The sequence below is a fragment of the Macaca fascicularis genome, chromosome 2 (assembly GCF_037993035.2).
Source record: "Macaca fascicularis isolate 582-1 chromosome 2, T2T-MFA8v1.1".
Classification (NCBI taxonomy): Eukaryota; Metazoa; Chordata; class Mammalia; order Primates; family Cercopithecidae; genus Macaca; species Macaca fascicularis.
Window position 1 is genome coordinate 126,966,837 of NC_088376.1, and position 22,466 is coordinate 126,989,302.

The following is a 22,466-nucleotide window of genomic DNA, read 5'->3' on the forward strand; positions in this document are numbered from 1 at the left end:
CCAAAGAGTGCAATATGGAAAGGGAGGAAAGAGACAGCTTGCTGACATTGGCCTGGGCAGTGATTTTTTGGATATCGCCCCAAAAGCACAGGTAACCAAAAAATAGAAAAATGGGGTTGCATCAAACTAAACAGCTTCTGTATAACAAAGGAAATTGTCAACAGAGTGAAAAGACCATCAACAGTATGAGAGAAAATATTTGCAAACCATACATCTGATAAGGGGTTGATATCTAAAATATATAAGGAACTCAATAACAAAACAGATAACCCAATTAAAAAAGGAGAAAGAACCTGAATTGACAAAGAAGATGTACAGATGGCCAATGGGTATATGAAAAGATGCTCAATATCACTAATCATCAGGGACATGCAAGTTAAAACCACAGTGAGATATCACCTCACTCCTGTTAGAATGGCTATTCAAAAAGACAGAAGATAACAAGTATTGGTTAGTATGTGGAGAAAAGGGAATCTTTGTACATTGGTAATGGGGATGTAAATTATAGTACAGCCATTATGAAAAACAGTATGGAGGTTTATCAAAAAAAATTAAAAATAGAAAAGAACTGTATGACCCATCAGTCCTACTTCTGGATATATATCCAAAGGAAATCAGTATGTCACAGAGGTATCTGCACTCCCATGTTCATTGCAGCATTATTCACAATAGCCAAGATGTGGAGTCAATCTTGGTATCCATCAATGGATGAATGGATAAAGAAAATGTGATATTTAGGCCAGGCACAGTGGCTTATGCCTGTAATCTCAGCACTTTGGGAGGCCGAGGTAGGTGAATCATTTGAGACCAGGAGTTCAATTTAGCCGGGCCAACATGGTGAAACCCCATTTCTACTAAAAATACAAAAAATTAGCAGGGCATGGTAGTGTACACCTGTAGTCCCAGCTACTTGAGAGGCTGAGACAGGAGAATCGCTTCAACCTGAGAGGTGAAGGTTGCAGTGAGCCAGGATCGCGCCACTATACTCCAGAGCAAGACTCTGTCTCAAAAAAAAAAAAAAAAAAAAAAAAAAAAGTGATATCCAGTGTATATATACAAATAATGTAAGACTATTCAGCCTTAAAAAAGAAGGAAATCCTCTTATTTTCGACAACATGGATGAACCTGGAGGATGTTAAGTGAAATAAGCCAGACACAAAAAGGCAAATACTGCAGGAATCTCACATGTGGAATGTAAAAATATTGAACCATAGAAGCAGAGAGTAGAATAATGGTTGCCAGAGGCTGGGAGTTGGGGGAGTGATGAGGGAAATGGGGAGATGTTGATCAAAGAGTACAAGTTTCAGTTAGGATGAATGAGTTCAAGGAATCTGTTACGCAGTAATGGTGACTATAGTTAATAATACTATATACTTGAAAATTGCCGAGAGTAGATCTTAAATGTTCTCACCCCCCAAAAAAATGAGGCAACAGATATGCTAATTAGCTTGATTTAATTATTTTATAACATATACATAAAACATCTTATTTACACCGTATAATTTTGTCAATCATGCCTTAAAGCTGAAGGAAAATACATAGTCATATGTTGGTATTGGTTCTTTAGCTGTGACAAAGATACCATACTTATATAAGAGGTTAACAGTAGGGAAAACTAGGTGTCGGGTTTACAGGAACTCTCTGTATAATCTTTGCAAGTTTTCTGTAAATTTAAAGTCATCCTAAAATTAAAAGTTCATTTTTAAAAAATACTATGGCAAGGATAATAGTCTGTAGTTCAAGTTTAATTTTCATCCCATAGGGAGCCTGAGGTAAATAAAATAGCCCTTAGTGTTCTGGTCTTACTATGGTGTAAAGTGGGGCAATTCTTCCTTGCTGTTGTCTTATGAAGCCATGACAGTTTGTTTGCAGAATCAGAGAATGCAGTATTTCTAAATGTCCTCCTGTGGAATTTCCTACTGGCATGACTTTTTTCCCCTTTGCTTCTGCCCAGTAGCAGTCCCTTGAGTGGCATTTGCTGTCCTAGTTAATCAGAGGGTAGGAGAAATGAAAAACTCTCCTCTTCCCCCTCCCATGAAGTTTCAATGGGCACTGGAAATGTAGGTCAAATTGCATCACCGTAGAAAGGAGCGAACAGGAAGGTATTTATGAAGTGCTGCCAATGTCTCTTTAGATTCAGTCATGACGAACTGGTGTTGAGCCCGTTTAGGTGTGAGATACAGGGAATCAGGGGGCATGTTTGTGATGTAGTCCCACAATGTTATATTTCAACCAGTGATAAAAGATCTCTGTCTGAAACCCTAGTGAAAATGACTTACACTGGCTTTGCTTAATTTGCATCTCCCAGCTTCCAGAATTCTTTTTGTCTCTTATTTATTATTGGCACATTGCAAAAATTTGTATTAATTTAGCCAGAGAGATGTTTGAATTGTAGAAACTATTGCCATGTGTACATTTAAAAAAGTCTATTGTTTGGTAGTCACATAAGTCTAATAATATATTTTGGAAATTATGTATAATGTGCACAGTGACATCTTGATTAGCACATAGAAACCACAAAATATGTTTTTTTTATTTTTAAATTATGTTTAAAGTATCTGTTAGATGGATCTCTGTTTTATTATTTATTTTATTTTATTTATTTGTTTTTAGACAGAGTCTTACTCTGCCACCCAGGCTGGAGTATGGTAGCACTATCTCAGTTCACTGCAGCCTCAACCTCCCAGGCTCAAGTGATCCTCCCACCTCAGTCTCCCAAGTAGCTGGGACTACAGGCATGTGTCATCACACCCAGCTACTTTTTATATTTTTTTGTAGAGACAGGGTTTCACCATGTTGCCCAAGCTGGTCTCAAGCAATCTACCTGCCTCCGCTTCCCAAAGTGCTGGGATTACAGGTGTGTACTGCTGCTCTCAGCCTCTCTTTCTCTTTTTTTTTTTTTTTTAGTGGAAAAATCTTATAGATTTTAGGATATAAGGAGACTTTAAATATATGTTTTTATTTTTTACATATTGTGTGCTACCTACTCCTTTGTAAGACACCCAGATATTGACTACCAAAATATTCTGTTACTGACAGTGTTATGAACAGTAAGCATCCTGATAGCAAAACCAACTCTAAAACCTCTATTTTCACTCCCTTCTCCCATCAAGATAATCAGTAGTTGCTTTATGTACAAAATGGAAAGTCAGATGATAAGAAATTTTTACAGAGGCTTGGATATTATTTAATAATATGAGTTGAATAGATTATTCTGTGAAATATGTTTATAATTCAACATTTTTAAGCTATATTTTTAACTTTTTATTTTGAGATAATTATAAATTTATAGGAAGTTGCAAAGATGGTCCAGAGAGGTCCTGGTTATTCTTCACCCAGTTTCTCCCATTTATTATGTCTTAACTATAGTGCAGTATTAAAACCAGGAAATTAACATTGGTTTAAAGTACGTGTATGGTTGGTTCTGTGTCATGATATCATGTGTATTTTCATGTAATCACTGCCACAATCAAGATACAGAACTATTCTATCACTAAAAAGATCTTGGCCAGGCGCAGTGGCTCACGCCTGTAATCCCAGCACTTTGGGAGACTGAGGTGGGCGTATCATGAGGTCAAGAGATCGGGACCATCTTGGCCAACATGGTGAAACCCTGTCTCTACTAAAAATACAAAAATTAGCCAGGCCTGGTGTCAAGTGCCTGTAATCCCAGTTACTCGGGAGGCTGAGGCAGGAGAATCGCCCAGGAGGTGGAAGTTGCAGTGGGCTGAGATTGTGCCAGTGCACTCCAGCCTGGCGGCGCAGCAAGACTCCCTATTAAAAAAAAAAAAAAAATCAGATCTCCCCTGTGCTACCCCTTTATAGCCACATTCATTCCTGTTACTCTCACAGTCCCTAACTCCTGGCAGCTGCTAATCAGTTCTCCAACTCTAAATTTGTCATTTTGGGAATGTTACATAAATGTGATCTTTTAAAATTGGCTTTTTTCTCTTAGCATTTTAAAAAGAATTTTATTTTTAAAAGAATATGATAAAATTTTTAAAAGAATATTTGTTTTGGCCGGGCGCGGTGGCTCAAGCCTGTAATCCCAGCACTTTGGGAGGCTGAGACGGGCGGATCACGAGGTCAGGAGATCGAGACCATCCTGGCTAACACGGTGAAACCCCGTCTCTGCTAAAAAATACAAAAAACTAGCCGGGCGCGGTGGCGGGCGCCTGTAGTCCCAACTACTCGGGAGGCTGAGGCAGGAGAATGGCGTGAACCCGGGAGGCGGAGCTTGCAGTGAGCTGAGATCCGGCCACTGCACTCCAGTCTGGGCGGCAGAGCCAGACTCTGTCTCAAAAAAAAAAAAAAAAAAAAAAAAAAAAGAATATTTGTTTTTTTAAAGTTGTTACCCAGAGTTTGATTCACTAATTTTTAAGACCATATTTTTCTAGCTTGGGTGTTCCATACTCTGTGTTGCTATATTTGAACAGCCGCTAAAGTCGAATATGCCGACGTAATAGCTGATTATAGCATTAACCTTATTGCCTGCTGTTAAGGATGATACCCTGGTGTTAAAGGGAAAATTACCCTGGGAAAAGTCCATCCTGTCAACAAAGTAGATATTACAATTGATGAAGAACAGGAATAAGAAGTCCAAATGTTTATACCAAATAAAGTAACTGACCATATTTGTACTCCATTTCGTCTTGAAATCTTCAAAGGAGAGAGACTTTTTGGAACATGATATTTAAATGAAGAGCAGTTGAAATATTTACGTTAATTAATTAATTTACATTAATTAGCTTATGTCACAGAATTGTGGAATGTCACCATACGAAATTAAGTGTCTGCGTCATGTTAAGCTTCTTCGAATGTCTTAAGTAGGAAATGGAGTTCTATGGATAGACAAGGGCTGGAAATAGCCTCAGAAAAATCAGATCTTCAGATGCTGGCATACTGTTTTCTGACAAAATGTGGAGAATATTCTAGGATCTATAGGAGGGCATGTTAGAGTTTGGCTACAAATAATGATGCCATAGTTCTAGGGAATGCCACATGGTCAAACCTATAACACTGAGCAAACAGAAGGTGAATCCCAGGATACCATTCTGCAGCTCATGGCAGTGAATAAGCACTGGCTCCTCAGCTTCTCCAGAATTCATGTTCCTGAGGTTGTGTCAGGACAGATTTTTATGAATAGGATAATCTTGCAACTAGCAATTGATTTTTGTTTGGCCCTGGCTCCTAACATTTTAGACAGTCTTCCTCCCAGTTGGGAAAATATTCCTGGTAATTAAAATCATCCTTTACTTACCAGCTTAACATTTTTCCCTTGATCACATTTGTTTTCTTTAAGCAGCATATGATTGTACTTAAAGTAGCTATTGGGATAGAGGAGAAGGGAAACAATCATTTATTGACCATCAGCTGTATGCCAGCCACTTTGCTAAGTGTTTATGTACATTCATGCATGTAATTGCAGTATTGAAAAATTGCATTAATGATACTCATTAAGTTATGGGCCTGAAATAAACAGCATCCTAAGCAACTCTTCGTAGCAAGCCAATTTTCTTGGTCAGATTTACTCAAGGGGTTTGTTGACCAAAACACAGTAGAGAAGGAGTGAGACATGGTGCATACATGCCTGTGAGAAATGGCGTAAAGAATATAATTATATCTATTAATTTGTATATTCATGAGACAATGTGTAAAATGATACAGAATTTAGACATGTAAGACCCAGCCCCTCTCCTCTTAGCTGTTTATCCAAATGAGGGAAACAAGTTTTGAGTTAAAGGAAAATATCAACTAACTACAGGACTTTAAAAACTGCTTAACCCATCAATGCAACATGTATAACAAGGTATTACATAATTATTTGAAATCTTTCAGACTATAAGTGCTTTAATATTCAGAAGAGGAAATGATTACTTATCTCTGACCCTTGATTTTATTATCTGTATGATTTTGCTACCTCATAGAAGTGAATAAAGTAATGTATATAAAACACTTAATATAATGCCTACTACTTAGTATACCTTCAATAAATTATAGCGGTTGCTGTTGGTAATGAAAATTATGATAGTAAGAATACTTCATAAGGGTAGGCTGACTGCTATAATGACCCAAAACCCCAGTGCCTTAATATATGTTTATTTCTTGTTTAAGCTCAGAGTGTGTTGGCAAGGAGGCTATTGATTCCCCTAGTCATTCAGGAGTGAAATTGTGTGGCTGTGCCCTCCTGTAGGTGCTTGGAGCCCTTTCCATTTGACCAGCAGAGGAGGGTAGGAGAGACTGAAGCTCAAGCCAGAGAGGTTTGTATGGGCCTAGCCCAGAAGTTGGCAACCAACATTTCTTATTTTATTTATTTATTTATTTTGAGATGGAGTCTCACTCTGTCACCCAGGCTAGAGTGCAGTGGCACTATCTCGGCTCACTGCAACCTCCACCTCCTGGGTTCAAGCGATTATCGTTTCTCAGCCTCCTGAGAAGCTGGGACTACAGGCGTGCACCACCACGCCTGGTTAATTTTTGTATTTTGAGTAGAGATGGGGTTTCACCTTGTTGGCCAGGCTGGTCTGGAACTCCTGATCTCAGTGATCCGCCCACCTCTGCCTCCCAAAGTGCTGGGATTACAGGCGTGAGTGACGAGCGACTGTGCCTGGACCCAGCATTTTTTTTTTTTAAGAGATGGTGTCTTGCTCTCTTGCACAAGCTGGAGTGCAGTGGCGCAGTCATAGCTCACTGCAGCCTTGAACTCCTGGGCTCAAGTGATCCTCCTACCTCAGCCTCCCAAGTAGCTGGTACTACAGGTGTGGGACACCACACCTGGCTAATTATTTATTTTAATTTTCATAGAGATGGAGTCTCACTGTGTTGCCCAGGCTAGTCTCGAACTCCTGGCCTCGAGGGATCCTCCCTCCTCAGCCTCCCAAGATGCTGGGATTACAGGTGTGAGTCATCACACCTGGCTTATGCAACATTTTTATTTACATTTTGGATTCAGTCACATGTTGTGACCTTATTGCAATGAATATTGGGAAATTTAGGCAAAATATGTGCTCAGGCGGAGAATGTAAATATAGGTGACTATTGGCAATCTGTATCACAAATAGTATTTAGAAAGGCTTAATAGAAGTGGAAGCATTTTCCCTGGATCTTTCAGAGAAGAGTGAAATTAGAGTGAAATTTGTTGTATGCTGCTCAGTCTGTATTTAGGAAGTAATTTTTAAAGAGGCGGAGTAGAAGAATTAAAAACTCTACGAGCATTATTAATGAAAACTACATTTATCCCACTAGCCACTGCCCTTACTGTCAGTCATTTGGTAAGTGACCTTTGGCAAGCCATTTATCTGTTACAGACCTGCATTTCCTCACTTATAAGTATTCTTTGTAGGACTGTGGTGGAGATTAAACAAGATAGTACATGTACAGAGTTTAGCAGAGGGTCTGATCCAAGTTAAGCACTCAGCGAAAATTGTTCTTATTGGTAGTGTTGATAAGTATGGCCTCAGAGTAAAATGCATGCTGTTTGTTTATTTAACATCTATCCTAAGGGACCGTGCTAGACTAGCAAAGAATGACTTGACTGAGGTCACATATATAAATTTTAGAATTTTGTAACCCCAGGCCAGTCACAGGAGATTAACGTTCCCCTGGTAGACTATTGCGGGACAAACTCTCTCTGTTCCCCAGGCTTTCCTCCTCCCAGTCAACTTTAAAGACACCTCCACCACACACACCCCAACTCCTGTCAACAGGAGTACTGGACTTTAATTTGCCTCTTATCCCTCCTTCTCCCTTCCTTAGCATTGATGTCCGTAGGTGAGTTTGCCTGGGAAGAGTGAAGGTAAATGCCAGAGCAGCTCTTTATTCCACTGGCCTAATTGCAAGTTCTTAGCAAGGCGATAGCATCCCACTCCAGGCACATATTAACCTGGGTAGCCGTCAGAACCTGTGGTTCCATTTTATCCAATTCAATTCATCAGGCATTTATTAACACTTAACAGCGCTGGGGCCTAGGGATACAAGGATGAAATGTTGTGGACCCAGCCTCCAGGAAGCCCACCTAGAGCAGTAGGCGTGATGACCTGATGAAGTTTCATCTGAGCTGGGTTTTGAAGTGTGGATATGAGTTACTTGGAAAGTAAGAAAGGAGTTCAAGGAGGCATGAGCAGCAGGTATGGAGAAACAGGTGGGAATTGTGGTGTATGGCAGTGAAGGAAATGGTTTTAAGCTCAACTCTAACATGCAACACCTCAGCTTTTATTGGCCTCATCTCACAAGCCTCAGTTTTCTGTTAAAGGAGCACAGAAAGAGTTCCTTTGTTATAGACGGGAATACTAAGTGAGATGATGCATGTAAAAGGCTTACTTTTTGTTACTGGGCACGTGGTAAGTGTTCAGTAAATGTCAGTTACTACTACTATTATTATTGTCATGTGCTCTCATAAATTGACTTTCAAATCTACTGACTTGATCAAGGTTTTGCACAATGACAAATGGGAGAATTACTGGGAATTTTATATTTTAGTTTTCTTTTAGGCTAATGGTGAAATGGTGCCCTATAGTCACAAATAATGGACAAAAAAAATGCCTTGCTGACCTTTCTTTGCTAAAAGAAGAGGGAACCTAGTTAACCTCAGTGAAGCCTGGGAGAGAGGGGCTCAAGATGGGAGAACTGTGCATCCTGAAATGGCAAAAGAGTGAAGGATGGCTATATTGAACATATTTGGAGAGAGGAGAGGGACTAAACATTGTGTAAGTATGTACTAATAGAAGCTGTTAGAAAATGGAGGCTCCTTTAAAAATAAGACTCCATGTGAGGCGTTCCATGAAGTGTTGGGAAAGCCCTAGGACTGACTGCAGTGACTGAAATGTACTCAAGAAACCCAGGCCAGAGTTACTGGAGCCCTTCCTCACAATTGGCCTTGACTCCCTCTCCACTTGTGTGTTTTCACATTGACTTGATCCTCAGTGGAATAACTGAGCAGTGGCTGTAGCTCAGTAGGTAGAAAAACCCTCTAACCTTTGAAGAGGGAAATACCCAGTAGCACCATTGAAAAAAGAGGTTGTGTATAGCGTTTCGTTCTTAAATTTGCTTTGCCAAGGAGAAAGCCTGTGAGAGTGAAAGCAAGGTGGAACTGGGGTCCAAAGAGAGGGAGTAAACTAGATGCCATGTTAATTTGTATTTTTGGAGAATATGTCTGCAGTTGATATATAACTTGGTTTAAACATTTTTACAACCTGCTAAAAAATTTGGGTTTGGGTGGTCAATTTTCATTTGGAAGAAAAGATTTAGGAAGACAGTATAGTTCTGGGGGCACAAGCATGGCTACCTACAGGAGACAGGTTTGAAAGGAAAATAAGTGATACAGCCAGCTGAGTACTTTGGAAATTACGTGCCCAGTGACAAAGGGCAGCTCCCAACACAGCTTAATTCAGTCATTTCCTCCAAAAAAGTTGGCCCCTGTGGCCAGAGTTTTAGATTTTCCCAGAGAAACCAGGAGTTTGGAATTTTATGTGAATCTTCCTGCCTTTCAAATATTAGCAACAAAGCCATTTTCCCCCCAAGATCAACATAGAAAACAAAAAAAGTGGGCTATTTTAGGTCTGTGGACTTTTCCATTTGCAGCGAGTATCAAGATGAAGAGAAAAACGCACAGCCTAGGAGTTAGGTGACTTAGCTGAATAACACTGCCAATTCTAGTGCCAGACACAGTACTTGGCATGGAGCACATTCTCAATTTGTTTTGTTTTGTTTTTGAGGTAGAATCTCATTCTGTTGCCCCAGGCTGGAGTACAGTGGCGTGATCTTGGTTCACTGCAGCCTTAGCCTCAGCTTCCCAGGCTCAAGTGATCCTCCTGCCTAAGCCTCCTGAGGAACTGAGACTACAGGCATGTGCCACCATGCCTGGCTAGTCTTTAAAAATTTTCTGTAGAGACGGCATCTTGCTCTTCCTCAAACGGTCTTGAACTCCTGAACTTAAGCAGTCCTGCTGCTTTGGCCTCCCAAAGTGCTAGGATTACGAGCATGAGCCACTGTGCCCCAGCCTCAACATGTTTTTATTGAATAAATAAAGCAGCTGAGATCATCTCTCTTGGTTTCAGTCTTTTCATATCTAGAATGGAGAGATTGGAGTCAGCCTTCAAGGCTTCAGGTTGCTTTGTTTTGTTTTTTTTTCTCCCTATTCCCTCTCCCGCAACAAGCTCTAATTTATAAGATCACAACTGTGTTTTCCTTGTAGGATTCATTTCTCTAGCCCCTTTTCTTCCCTCTTACGCACTCTTTAAGAAGCTAGGGTGCCAGTCTCACATTAAAGCTTGGTAATTTTGCCTATAAGTTAAGAAGTTAAGTTTATTCTGTTAAAAACAAGACTGACTTGGTTTAGCCTTTTTTCTTTATTGTGATTAGCAGGTTTATACTTAATTTTGACAGACTGTATGACATAACAAGAGGTGATTCAGATTATGCCTTAAGTTGCAACAAAGTTCTGAATCTTAAAAGCACACAGAAATGTTACTCCTAGAAAATAAGCCATTTTCCCTGTAAAAGCCAATGTAACACTGCCCATGTAGCATTGTAGGCTTTTCTCTGTTTAAAATGAATGATGGGGTGTTTCTGAACCCTTTGGGCTTCTGCAGTATATTCTTTTATAACACATTCTGGTGATAGCTCTATTTTTAAAATACATTTTTTTACTATCTTGGACAAGATCATTTTTTGTTGCAGTTATCACAAATCAGTTCAAAAAATAAGCTCATAAAAAGGGGGGGCATTTACCCTAGATGCCAGGGGCTTCTTAGAACCCTAGGGAACCTAGGGAGGGAAGTGCTGTGGGCCACTCAGGGGCTATGGCGGTAACAAGAAAGCCCAAGAACACTCCTGTGCAGAGACCCTCCCTCCCTCCCTCCCTCCCTCCCTCCCTTCCTTCCTTCCTTCCTTCCTTCCTTCCTTCCTTCCTTCTCTCTTCTGTCTCTCTCTCTCTCTCTCTCTCTCTCTTTCTCTCTCTTTCTCTTTTTCTCTCTCGTTTTTTCTCCTGGGAGAAACGGGAGATTAGTGACCTCTTGGGTCAGATTCACTCTGAGTAGCACATTCATTCTTTCATTCTCTTTGCTGACTGTCTTTTTCCTATAGACTGAAACAGCACTTAGAGGTAGCTTGCAGCCTTCACCAAACTAGACCCTCTTCATCTCAATTTCTCGTTCTAAGAAGAACACATTGACTGTCTCAGTTTGTGTCGTGTGTCCAGCTTAGACAAAGATGGGAGTAAGTAGTTTGTAGCCCCATAGTAAAAGTATGACTTGGCATGGAGTTGAGAATTACATAGTTCTTAGAAAAAAGGGTCAACATAGGCTAGGGAGCTTCTCTAGGAGAAAGATGTCTTATATAATCTCCCTCCCCCTTAAAAAATAAAAGAGTTAATAAACTTATGCTTCAAGTTATGTCTTCTTTCTTTCTCTCCCACTGCTAACTGACCATCATTTAAAGAAATCTTTTTAAAAATTATATTTGTTGAATGCTTATTACGTAGTAGTCGTTGAATAAATAAAAGGTATCAAGTTTAATGATTCTAAGAAAATTTTCCAAGTCTATTTAAAATGATTTCTTTTTAACTATTTCTCTTTGCAAAACAAAATTAAGTTGCCATTGAGGCAGTTTGGTGTACTGGAAAGGGAACTAAATATCACCAAAGGCCCGGATTCTAGTTAGTTTCACACCACTTGTTTGCTGGGTAATATTGAGCAAATTATGACCTTTCTCAGTCTGTTTCCTCAGTAGTAAAATGGAGATCATAGTAACAGCTCTTTTGAACACAGGGTTATTAGAAGATCAAATGAGAGAATACATACAAGCATATAATAGGTTTTTCCCCTACTAAAGAAAGGCTTTTGACCCCTATTCTAAGTAGAGAAGTTACTGTTTTTAAATGTTTATTTTTAGTAACTGCAACTATCATTTTTCTCATATTTCCTATAAAGCATTTTTACAGTATGCAACTAGTAAGTGATGAATTCTTTTAAAACCAAAACTATCCTGAAGGAGATGAGTGTTCTGAATCTGATGACTTCCTTGGATACTTTGGAGAAGTAGCAGTAGTGTCCAGATGGAAAACTGAAAAATGGCTTGACCTAGTGAAATAAGATCAAGTGCGGAGTCTAATCTGATGCTGGTGTTGTTCTGCCTTCACCTTCTGTCTACTCTGAAGGAATCACCATCAGGGTGGTGAATGCTTATCATGAACATAACGTCTTTATTGACTGCCTCTATCATGGCAATTTGTAATTAGCTTTGAGTGATTTTTGCATAGCTATAAAGTATTTAGGATTCAAAGAAATGCATTTTGGCTCAGGACAGACATGTTAAACAAGAAAGCAGCTTTTATTGGAAGTAAGGCAGAAAAGGAGCACTAAAATGGAAATCAGAAATTTTTAAAAAGAAAGGAGACTGGGAAGGAATTAGAAATCTGAAGAGAAACATCTGGTTTATAAAGATTGTAGGAATGATTTTAAGCATTACCGAATAGCATTTTGAGTGAATAAAATTGACACTTTTAAAAAGGGAGAGGGAAGCAGTATGACCTAGAAATAACTTAAAACCTAATAAAGATAATTATGAATAAATGTTCAAAACATGGCATATAATTTCAGCCACTGATTTTCAGCGATGCTTTATTCCTATCTTAGGATCTCAGGCCATAGAAACATTTGGTTACCATTTTTAGAGTACATGAAAATAAATAAAAATTGAGCAAAGCAATATTACCTCCTCCATATCTTGCTTTATAGCCAGTGAGGATTACAGGGAGAGAAGTATATGAGTAGTGAATTTTTCATATGAGCTCAGCCTGTCTTGTGCTTTATACCTTGACAACGTCTGCCCCATAGCTGTGTCATTGCCCGTGTTTGCTGCTTTTTCTCTTCTGCATGTGAGATTTGAAGACCAGCTTATTTTCTAACTTTGGTTTGTTAATCTGTAATTTCTTGACTCCTTAACTCATTGGTCCTCTACAAATTAATTAAAAAGCACATTTTACCTGAAATATATGCACACTACTATGAAGATAATGGAGCACATAGTTTCCTTGTGCTTTTTAGGAAGATAGTTCAATTGAATTTTTGTTTCCTGTTGAAGTATTAAAAATTGCTTTTATAAACTGCTGAAATGATAAAGAAGGACAGCGTGAGCTCTCCAAATAATAATCTTATTCAATCTGTATTTTTAAAATCTGTGATTTGACAAGTTTCATAGGAGCAGGCTTTCTGAATCGCCATTTTAAAAATTAAGTGGAAACTCATTAGTGCAAATTACATACAATGATTTTAAGCCCCAGGAGGCTAACTGTGTACATATTGAATAGTCATTTGTTCTTAGTTTATTGTAAATATAGCCAATTAAGTTCATTGTAACACACACACACACACACACACACACACACACACACGCAAATCACATTTGTTATAAAATTGGTAAAATGTCTTGAAATTTAACAGTTTGACATCTCAAAGCACATATAATTTTGGAATATCTGGCAACCAATGAGACTGTATGTTTCTGATTAGCTTTGTCCATCCACTGTTTCATCCATTTGCCTTTTTTCTGTTTTTGTAGATCTGAACCGAATTAAGACGAACGAGCTTTCACAATTGCAGCAGATGAAGATCCATTGGTAAATCGATCAGGATTTTTGGCCTACCCTCCAAAGAAAAGGTAACTGGCTGTTCTGATATCGCAAGCACAGTTGAACAAATACAGTGCTTCCAGTTATAATAGAGTTTGAGTTTTACCAAAGGATGATAGTTTGTTAATTTTGAGACATCTGTGTAAGATCTCAAATGTTAAATGTAATCCTGAATATGATCTTAGAAAAATGAAATGACAATGAATTTAGGAGTATGATATTATTAGGTATTTGTTTCTCAACACAAAAACTGCTAAATAACATGCCCTCCAAATTTGTTAAAATTGCAGGAAGACTTTAGTTATAGAATCCTCCTTCTCTCCCAGTCTATACCCACTTTTTTCTGGAAGTTACCCAAAAGAGTGCTCTTGTTTCTTTCTAGCACCATTCCCCCAGCTCCTGTTTTCTTGTCTTTCCATGTAATGTAGACCCAGCTGCTTAGGGCAGTGAAGATCCTAAGCAAGATTGTAAAACAGGCAGGCGTTCTTCAGGCACACTTTCTGGGCCCAGTGCCTTTGCCCAGGCTGCCAGACAGCTCTATGGTAATGAGTAGTCTCTGATCATTACAAAAATAGCAGCCATCATTAATGGAGTGTCTTTTTTTTTTTTGAGACAATCTCACTCTGTCACCCAGGCTGGAGTGCAGCGGTGTGATTACAGCTCACTGCAACCTCCACCTCCTAGGTTCAAGTGATTCTTGTGGCTCAGCCTCCTGAGTAGTTGGGATTACAGGTGTGCACCACTACACCTGGCTAATTTTTGTATTTTAGTAGAGATGGAGTTTTGCTATGTTAGTCAGGCTGGTCTCGAACTCCTGACCTCAAGTGATCCACCCGCCTTGACCTCCCAAAGTGCTGGGATTACAGGCATGAGCCTCCAATGCCTGGCACATTAATGGAGTTTCTCACTGCATGTCCACCATTGTACATTTACTGTTTTGGGGAGGATAATGGTGAAATTTCACATAATACAAAGCAGAAAATTCCTGGAGGAATTTTGATTAAAAAAAAACAGGGCTGAGTACAGTGGCTCACACATGTAATCCCAGGACTTTGGGAGGCTGAGGTGGAAGGAATTGCTTGAGCTCTGGAGTTTGAAACCAGCCTGGCCAACATAGCTACACCCCAAACTCTAGAAATATTTTGTTTTATTTTATTTTATTCTGGAGTGCAGTGGTGCCATCTCAGCTCATTGCAAGCTCCGCCTCCTGGGTTCTGGAGCAGCTGGGACTACAGGCACCCGCCACCACGCCCAGCTAATTTTGTTTTTGTATTTTTAGTAGAGACGGGGTTTCACCATGTTAGCCAGGATGGTCTCGATCTCCTGACCTCGTGATCCGCCCTCCTCGGCCTCCCAAAGTGCTGAGATTACAGGCGTGAGCCACCGTGCCCGGCCTACAAACAATTTTTAAAAATTAGCCAAGCACGGTGGTGTATGCCGTATAGTCCCAGCTACTCAGGAGGCTGTGGCAGGAGGATCCATTTGAGCTCAAGAGCTTGAGGCAGTTAGCCATGATGATGCAGCTGCACACCAGCCCCAGCGACAGCAAGACCCTATCTTAAAAAGCACGCAACAACAACAACAAAATTATTCTCCTACTTCTGAAAGGAATGAGATAACTTACAAGTTAAGGTGCAGTTTAAGATGAGTCATTAAAGACTAAAACAGAACAGAATGGAAACAAGATTAAAGGAGTTTCAGCCTCTGGAATCAATTATCTTACATACTTAGGTAACAAATGTGATGCCACAATCAGGTTTTAGGCAACTGTAACAAAAATGGTAGCATTTCAGACAACACATAAAAGATAACATTTTTACCATTAACAATCTGAAACAGCTTCACAGAAAGTGTCTTAGTACTATTGAGATGTTTAAAAGAACAATTTGGGGAGCTATGAAGTCTCTACCTTGAAAACAGTCTCTTAAAATTTTTCTGGACTAAAGCTGAAGGGATATGCAGAGATATCTTTCAGTGATCATTGAAGTCATCACATTGAATGTTGTTCATTGTGTCATGTCTGCAAGGTGCCAGAGAAGAGAGAAACAGGCTTTCCTGTATGGTGTCCAGTCACTGACAATGGAGGAGTATAGGGAGAAGCTAAGAGGAAACACGTTTGGCAGAATGCCAAAGGAGCTCTTTAGTGCCTGTTTATGGAGTTTTTACTGTGTGCATGGGGATTGTCCCTGGGAGGAAAAGGAGAAGAATAGGAGGTGATTTACACGGACTGCAGTGATAACTTAGGCTTTTTTGAATATTATACCAATGAAAAGATTAATATGATGCCAGGAAGTAAGTGACCAAGAAGCAGAGAAAGAAGAGGAGTCACAAGTTCAAAAGTCTCTAGAGACCAGAGAGGGGAAATAAAGTGAGCAAGGTGGAACTGTGAGAAACCATCCAGTCCATGATCCATCTAATGTGGCAACCCCTTCTCAGCAACAGATTGTAGGCCCAATATCTGTTCATGCAACAAAGACTTATTGGGTGCCAACCTACGTGCTATGTTCTCTTATGGGCACTGGGGATAAATTAGTAAATCGAAAGGACAAATATCCCTGCCATTGAATTGGCGCTTACCTTTTTTTCTTCATTAACAAGTAAAAATTGGATATGTTTATCATGTACAGTGTATTCTTTTGAAATATGTATTCATTGTGGAATGGCTTAAATCAAGCTAATTAAGGTAGGCATGACTTCTCATACTTATGTTTTGGTTGTGAGAACACTTATCTAGTCTCTTTGCAATTTGCAAGAATACAACACATTGTTATTAACTATAGTAAGCATGTTTTGCAGCTGAAGTTCTTGAACTCGTTCTTCCTAACTGAAATTTTGTACCTTTTGACTAACTTTCCCTAAACCCGTCACCTCTATCCTCTGGTAACCACCGTTCTATTCTCTACTCTGAATTCAACTTTTTAAGATTCCACATATAAGTGAGATTGTGTCCTATTTGTCTTTCTTGGCCTGGCTTATTTCACTTAACATAATATCCTCCAGGTTCATCTGTGTTGCTGCAAATGACAGGAGTTCTCTTTAAAAAAAAAAAAAAAATACAGATAGGGGTCTCACTATGTGTCCTAGGCTAGTCTGGAACTCCTGAACCCTGGGCTCAAGTGTTCCTCCCACCTTGGCCTTCCTTCCAGAGTGCTTGGATTACAGTTGTGAGCTACCACATCTGGCTGGATTTCCTTCTTTTTAAAGATTGAATAGTATACCATTGTGTGTGTGTATACCACACAGTGGAATATTATTTAGCTATAAAAAGAAGGAAGTATTGATAACATGCTCCAACATGGATAAACCTTGAAAACGTTTTGTTAAATGAAGGAAACCAGACACAAAGGCCACATATTATGTGGTTTCATTTAATATTCAGAATAGGCAAATCCATAGAGACAGAAAGCAGATGTGGTTTTCAGGGGTTGGGGAGGGAATGTGGGCAGTGACTGCTTGATGAATACAGAGTTTGCTTTTGGAGTGATGAAAATGTTCTGGAACTAGATAGTAATATTGGTTGTACTACACTGTGAATGTACTAAATGTCACTAAATTGTACGCTTAAAATGGTTAAAGCCCAGGTGCAGTGGCTCATACCTGTAAATCTAGCACTTTGGGAGGGTGAAGCAGGAAGATTACATGAGTCCAGGAGTTTGAGACCAGCCTGGGCAACACTTGAAACCCTGTCTCTATTTAAAAAGTACAAAAATTAGCTAGGCGTGGTGGCATGTGCCTTTAGTCTTAGCTATTTTGGAGCTGAGGTGAGAGGATCACTGGAGTCTTGGAGGTTGAGGCTGCAGTGAGCCGTGATTACACCAGCTGGATTGCACTTGCGCCTGGGCAACAGAGCGAGACCTTGTCTCAAAATAAATAAATAATAATAAAATGGTGAAAATGGTGAATTTTAGTTATGTGAATTGTATTTAAAAAATAATGGCATTTAGAAAGACTTTCAGAAATGTGTACTTTATGTCTTAGACCGGAGAAGGTAGTTTAGCTAGAGTGGAGTCTTTGTAAGGGGCAGTGGTGGATGCTAAGGGTGGGAAAAGGTTTGGCTAGATATTGAAAGATATTGACTGGCCAAGGAGTTTAGCAGCTATAAATATAGCACCATATACTCCATGAGGAAGAAGGAAACTCAAGAGAGGTTGGTGCTCTGGGAATTGCAACTAAAGATGAAGTTTCAAGCAAAGGCAGTGAGTTTTATCAGTCTGTGCCGTTGCTACTTACCTAACAGAGTTTTGTGGCAATCTCACAAAAGTTTCAATATTTAGAGTTTCTTCTTCTTAAAAAAACACTTTATAAAAGGATAATCATCTTTTAAAATAATCATCCTGACTATAAAACTATGTTGATAAAAAATCTAAACATTATATAAATATATATGCTAATAAAAAGTTCCTTTGAGTTTAAAGAATTAAAGCACCTTTAATTCTTTTACCCCTTGCTTCTCATATGGTAAATCCAGAGTTATCTAGACTGTTTTTTGCATAAACTTAGCATCATCATCATCACTTTTTCACAAAAATAGGCACATATGATTCATAGTATTTTTTGCATGTTTCTTTAAAAAATGTTTATCTTGGTTGTCTTGCACTTCTTTTTTTTTGGACCATTACATTATATGCTATTTTATTTGTAAAAACAAAAAGTTGAAAAGTAACGGTTACATACCTCTATTAGAGGATGAATTGTTATAAAATGTGAAAGTAGCTAACACACACTGAGCACTTAATATGTGCCAGGCACTATTCTGAACATGTTAATTTATTGACTCTTCATAAGCTCATGAGGTAGATATTATTGTTATCTTCCTTTTGCAGAGGAGCTAACTGAGGTACAGATGAAAAAGTTGTCCTGCCAACGTCCAGAGTTAGGTAGTGGCAGAGATGGGTTCCAGGACCAGCTTCATCTCCAACTCATGTTCCCATGAGGAATGCTGTGGCTGGTGGTGTCAGATTTTACTTAGGATTTTTTCAAGAAAAGTCAATCTGGAATTTTTTGTGAAATTTTCCAAGTTTTAATGTTGGCTTAAAAAATAGCTTTATTGATATGTAATTCAAATGCCATAAATTTACCCCTTTAAACTGTACATTTAATGGTTTTTAGTGTATTCACAATATTGATTGTATAACTGTTTCTTCTATCTAGGTCAAAAACATTTTTATCACCCACAGAGGAGACCCCATCCCATTCCTAAGCAGTCACCCTCCATCTTCTCTTCCCTCAGCCCCTGGAAACCACTAATCTTCTCTCTGTCTCTATGGATTTGCCTATTCTGGATAATTCACCTAAATGAAATCAAATAATTTGTGACCTAGTTGTCTGTCTTCTTTCATTTAGCATAATGTTTTCAAGATTCATTCATGTTGGAGCATGTATCAGTACTTCATTTTATGGCTGAATAATGTTTTTTTTTTGTTTTTTTTTTTTGTTTTTTTTGTTTTTAGATGGAGTCTCACTCTGTTGCCCAGGCTGGAGTGCAGTGGCACAATCTTGGCTCACCACAAGCTCCGCCTCCCGGGTTCAAGCGATTCTCCTGCCTCAGCCTCCCAAGTAGCTGGGACTACAGGCGTGCACCACCATGCCTGGCTAATTTTTTTGTGTTTTTAGTAGAGATGGGTTTCACTATGTTGGCCAGGCTGGTCTTGAACTCCTGACCTCGTGATCTGCCCGGCTTGGCCTCCCAAAGTGCTGGGATTGCAGGCATGAGCCACCGCACCTGGCAATAATATTCTTTGTATAGATATACCACAATTTGTTTATTCATTTGTTGATGTACATGTGCGTTGTTTCTACCTTGTGACTTTTAGGAATAATGCTGCTAATGAATATTAGTGCACAAGTATCTCTTTGAGTCTCTGCTTTCAGTTCTTTTGAGTGTATATCTAGAAGTGGAATTGCTGGATCATATGCTAATTCTGTGTTTAAGCTTTTGAGTAACTACCACTGTTTTCCACAATGGCTACACCATTTTACATTCCTGCTAGCAATGTATGAGAATTCCAGTTTTTTTCATATCCTTGCTAACACTCTTCATTTTCTGTTCTGTTGTTGTTGTTGTTGTTTATTACAGCCATCCTAGTGGGTGAGAGGTGGTATCTCTGATTTAGATTTGCATTTCCCTAATGACTAATGATATTGAACTTATTTTGTTGTTTTTGTTGTTAATTTACCGAGCTGAAAGAGTTCTTTCTACATTCTAGTTCAAGTCCCTTAATCAGATATATGATTTGTAAAAATGTGTAGGTTCTGTGGGTTTTCATTTTCTTGATGGTATCCTTTGAAACACAGAAGTTTAATTCTGATGACATTCAATTTACCCATTTGGCTGTGTTTTCATTTAGATGGAGTCTCACTCTGTTGCCAGACTGGAGTGCAGTAGCGCAATCTGGGCTCACTGCAACCTCTGACTCCCTGGTTCAGGTGATTCTCCTGCCTCAGCCTCCTGAGTAGCTGGGATTACAGGCACGTGCCACCACACCCAGCTAATTATTGTATTTGTAGTAGACATGTAGTTTCACCATGTTGGCCAGGATGGTCTTGATCTCCTGGCCTTGGGATCCACCTGCCTCAGCCTCCCAAAGTGCTAGGATTACAGGTGTGAGCCACTGCGCCTGGCCTTGGCTCTGTTTTTAAAAAGAAATACCTGATAAGTTAGATTCCAGCCCACTAATCGCCCGCTTGTGATTGCTGCTCTGCTGCCACTGCCCCAGAAACCATTTGGAAAACTCCTCATGCTTTTTGAAAATACCTGTTTTCCAAAGAGATGGAGCAAGCTCTGGAAGGCAGGAAAGGCAGATTTCTCACCAGGAGCAATTTTGTTTTGGTTCCCCTTTTCCATTCCTGAAATTCCTTCACTTAGAACACCTTGATGTAGACGTGGGGGCATAGTAGGAAGTGGACAGAGGATCAAGGCCTCAAGGTCTTGAAAATTTTATGTTGATCAAAAGAGAATATTGGTTAAAATAAAAGATTAAATTGGTGAAAATAAATATTTGCCTTGAGCCATAGATTATGTCGTTTAAAATCAGAATGACCGTAAGAGTGTAGTTAGTAATTGTGTTTCTAGGAAGAAAGGTTTATGGACCAGTACACCTAGAAGTAATTTGGGGTAAGGTCTTACTCTTCATATTTCTTTATGTGTGTACTTGGGAGGAGAGGAGGACAGATAACTGTATTCATTCATAGTCATTCACACACCTTAGTGAAAAATAGTTAAATCTGCAGGAAAAACTCTACCAAGAAAACTCTACCAAAGAAAACTCTACCAAGAATAGGAGAGCTTTACTTTGGAGGTGGAAAGGGAGTGCAAGTTTTTGTGGAACAGTCTGTTGAGAAGCAGTACAAACCCAGATAGGCTCCTGGACCACGGTGCAAAGAGAGAATTGGGGAGAGTCAAGGGTGCCATGTTTACTGGATCTATGGCTTTGCTTAGAGCTGGACCTTGGCTGAGGAAAGGAGGAAGAAACATTTGTGTTATTCTTTCCCTCTTATACTAACACACCTGCATTGTTAGTCCTTGGGTTCACCCCAAAGGCATTTTGCTGACCATTTTGGAGACATGGTTACAACTCATCTTATGGTTTGTGGGAAAGTGGGTTCCAGGTTCTAAATAACACCCTTATGTTGGGAATGCAAATTGTTGATCTCTGGGAGACTAAATGTATGTCTCATTGTCACCTTGATTTCAGAGCATATACTCTTAACTCTGAATCCATGAAGTCCTGTGATACAGAGGTGGGGATGAGTTCCCGTGTGCTTAGTGAGAGGGTTCAGGAAAGAGTTTGTTAAAGAAATGGAATTTGTGGAAGAACTTTGAGTGAACAGCAGGATTTCAGCCAAGGGAGGGAAACTATTATAGATGGAGTGACCTATATGAGCAAAGACTTGGGAGCTGGGAGTTGGATGGAGTTGGGGTGGGGGCATGTTTGAAGTTCTGAATTTGTCATTTGGGTTGGACCATAGACTACATGCAGGAGGCAATTGAACCCTGTAGAAGTGGTGGAGCTGAGGCAGGGGCAGATTGTAGAGGACCTGGAATGCTAGGAGAGAAGTTTTTATTTATTTTATCAGTCAGTGGAGAGCCCCTAAAAATGGTAGGGGCTAAAGCCATACTTCAGCAAGATTGGTCTGATAGTATAGCATACATAGATTAGAATTAGGGCTTACTGTGTGACAAGCGTGGTGCTAATAATAATAGCTGACACAGTGTGCTTTTGCACTGTTAATTTCTTAATGTTCCTCATAAAGTAGTTACTCTTGTTTTACTCATTTTATAGATGTAGAAACATGCACATAGAGGCTAAGTGATTTCCCCAGAGTTATACAGCTCGTAGTGGTGGAAGTGGGATTCAGCCTGGGCAGATAGGCCCTAGAACCCATGCTCTTAATGGCTGAGCCCAAAAAAATGGTGATATTTACAGCATTGTCAGTGCAAAGGTACATGGGAAATTATGTTTAATAGTGTGTTTAACCTGCATTTTATGGTAGCTGAGGCAGTACACTAGAACTCTATACAGTCAATTTCCTTTTATAGCTGAATATTTGTCCAACTTTTCCATTCCTTGTCTTCTTTTTTTTTTTGAAATGGGGTCTTGCTCTGTCATCTAGGCTGGAGTACAGTGGTACGATCTCAGTTCACTGCAGCCTCTATCTCTCAAACTTAAGCAGTCCACCCCGTCAGCCTCCCAAGTAGCCGGGACTATAGGCACATGCCTGCATGCCTCGCTGTTTTTTTGTTTTTTTTTTTTTTTTTTTTTTTTTGTAGTAGAGACGATGCCTCAGTGTGTTGCCCAGACTGGTCTTGAACTCCTGAGCCTTGGCCCCGCAAAGTGCT

The 22,466-nt window shown here is 39.5% G+C and overlaps 1 protein-coding gene across 12 annotated transcripts in view; it reads left to right on the plus strand.

Annotated features, from left to right (window-relative positions):
* ATXN7 (ataxin 7) overlaps window positions 1-22,466 on the plus strand; it is a 141,203-nt gene that overhangs the window by 21,404 nt on the left and 97,333 nt on the right. For all 12 annotated transcript variants that reach the window (XR_012431310.1, XR_012431311.1, XR_012431313.1 and 9 more), the window contains one exon: window positions 13,558-13,656. The gene's annotated coding sequence lies outside the window, so the exon portion shown is untranslated. The remainder of the gene's footprint in view (window positions 1-13,557; window positions 13,657-22,466) is intronic.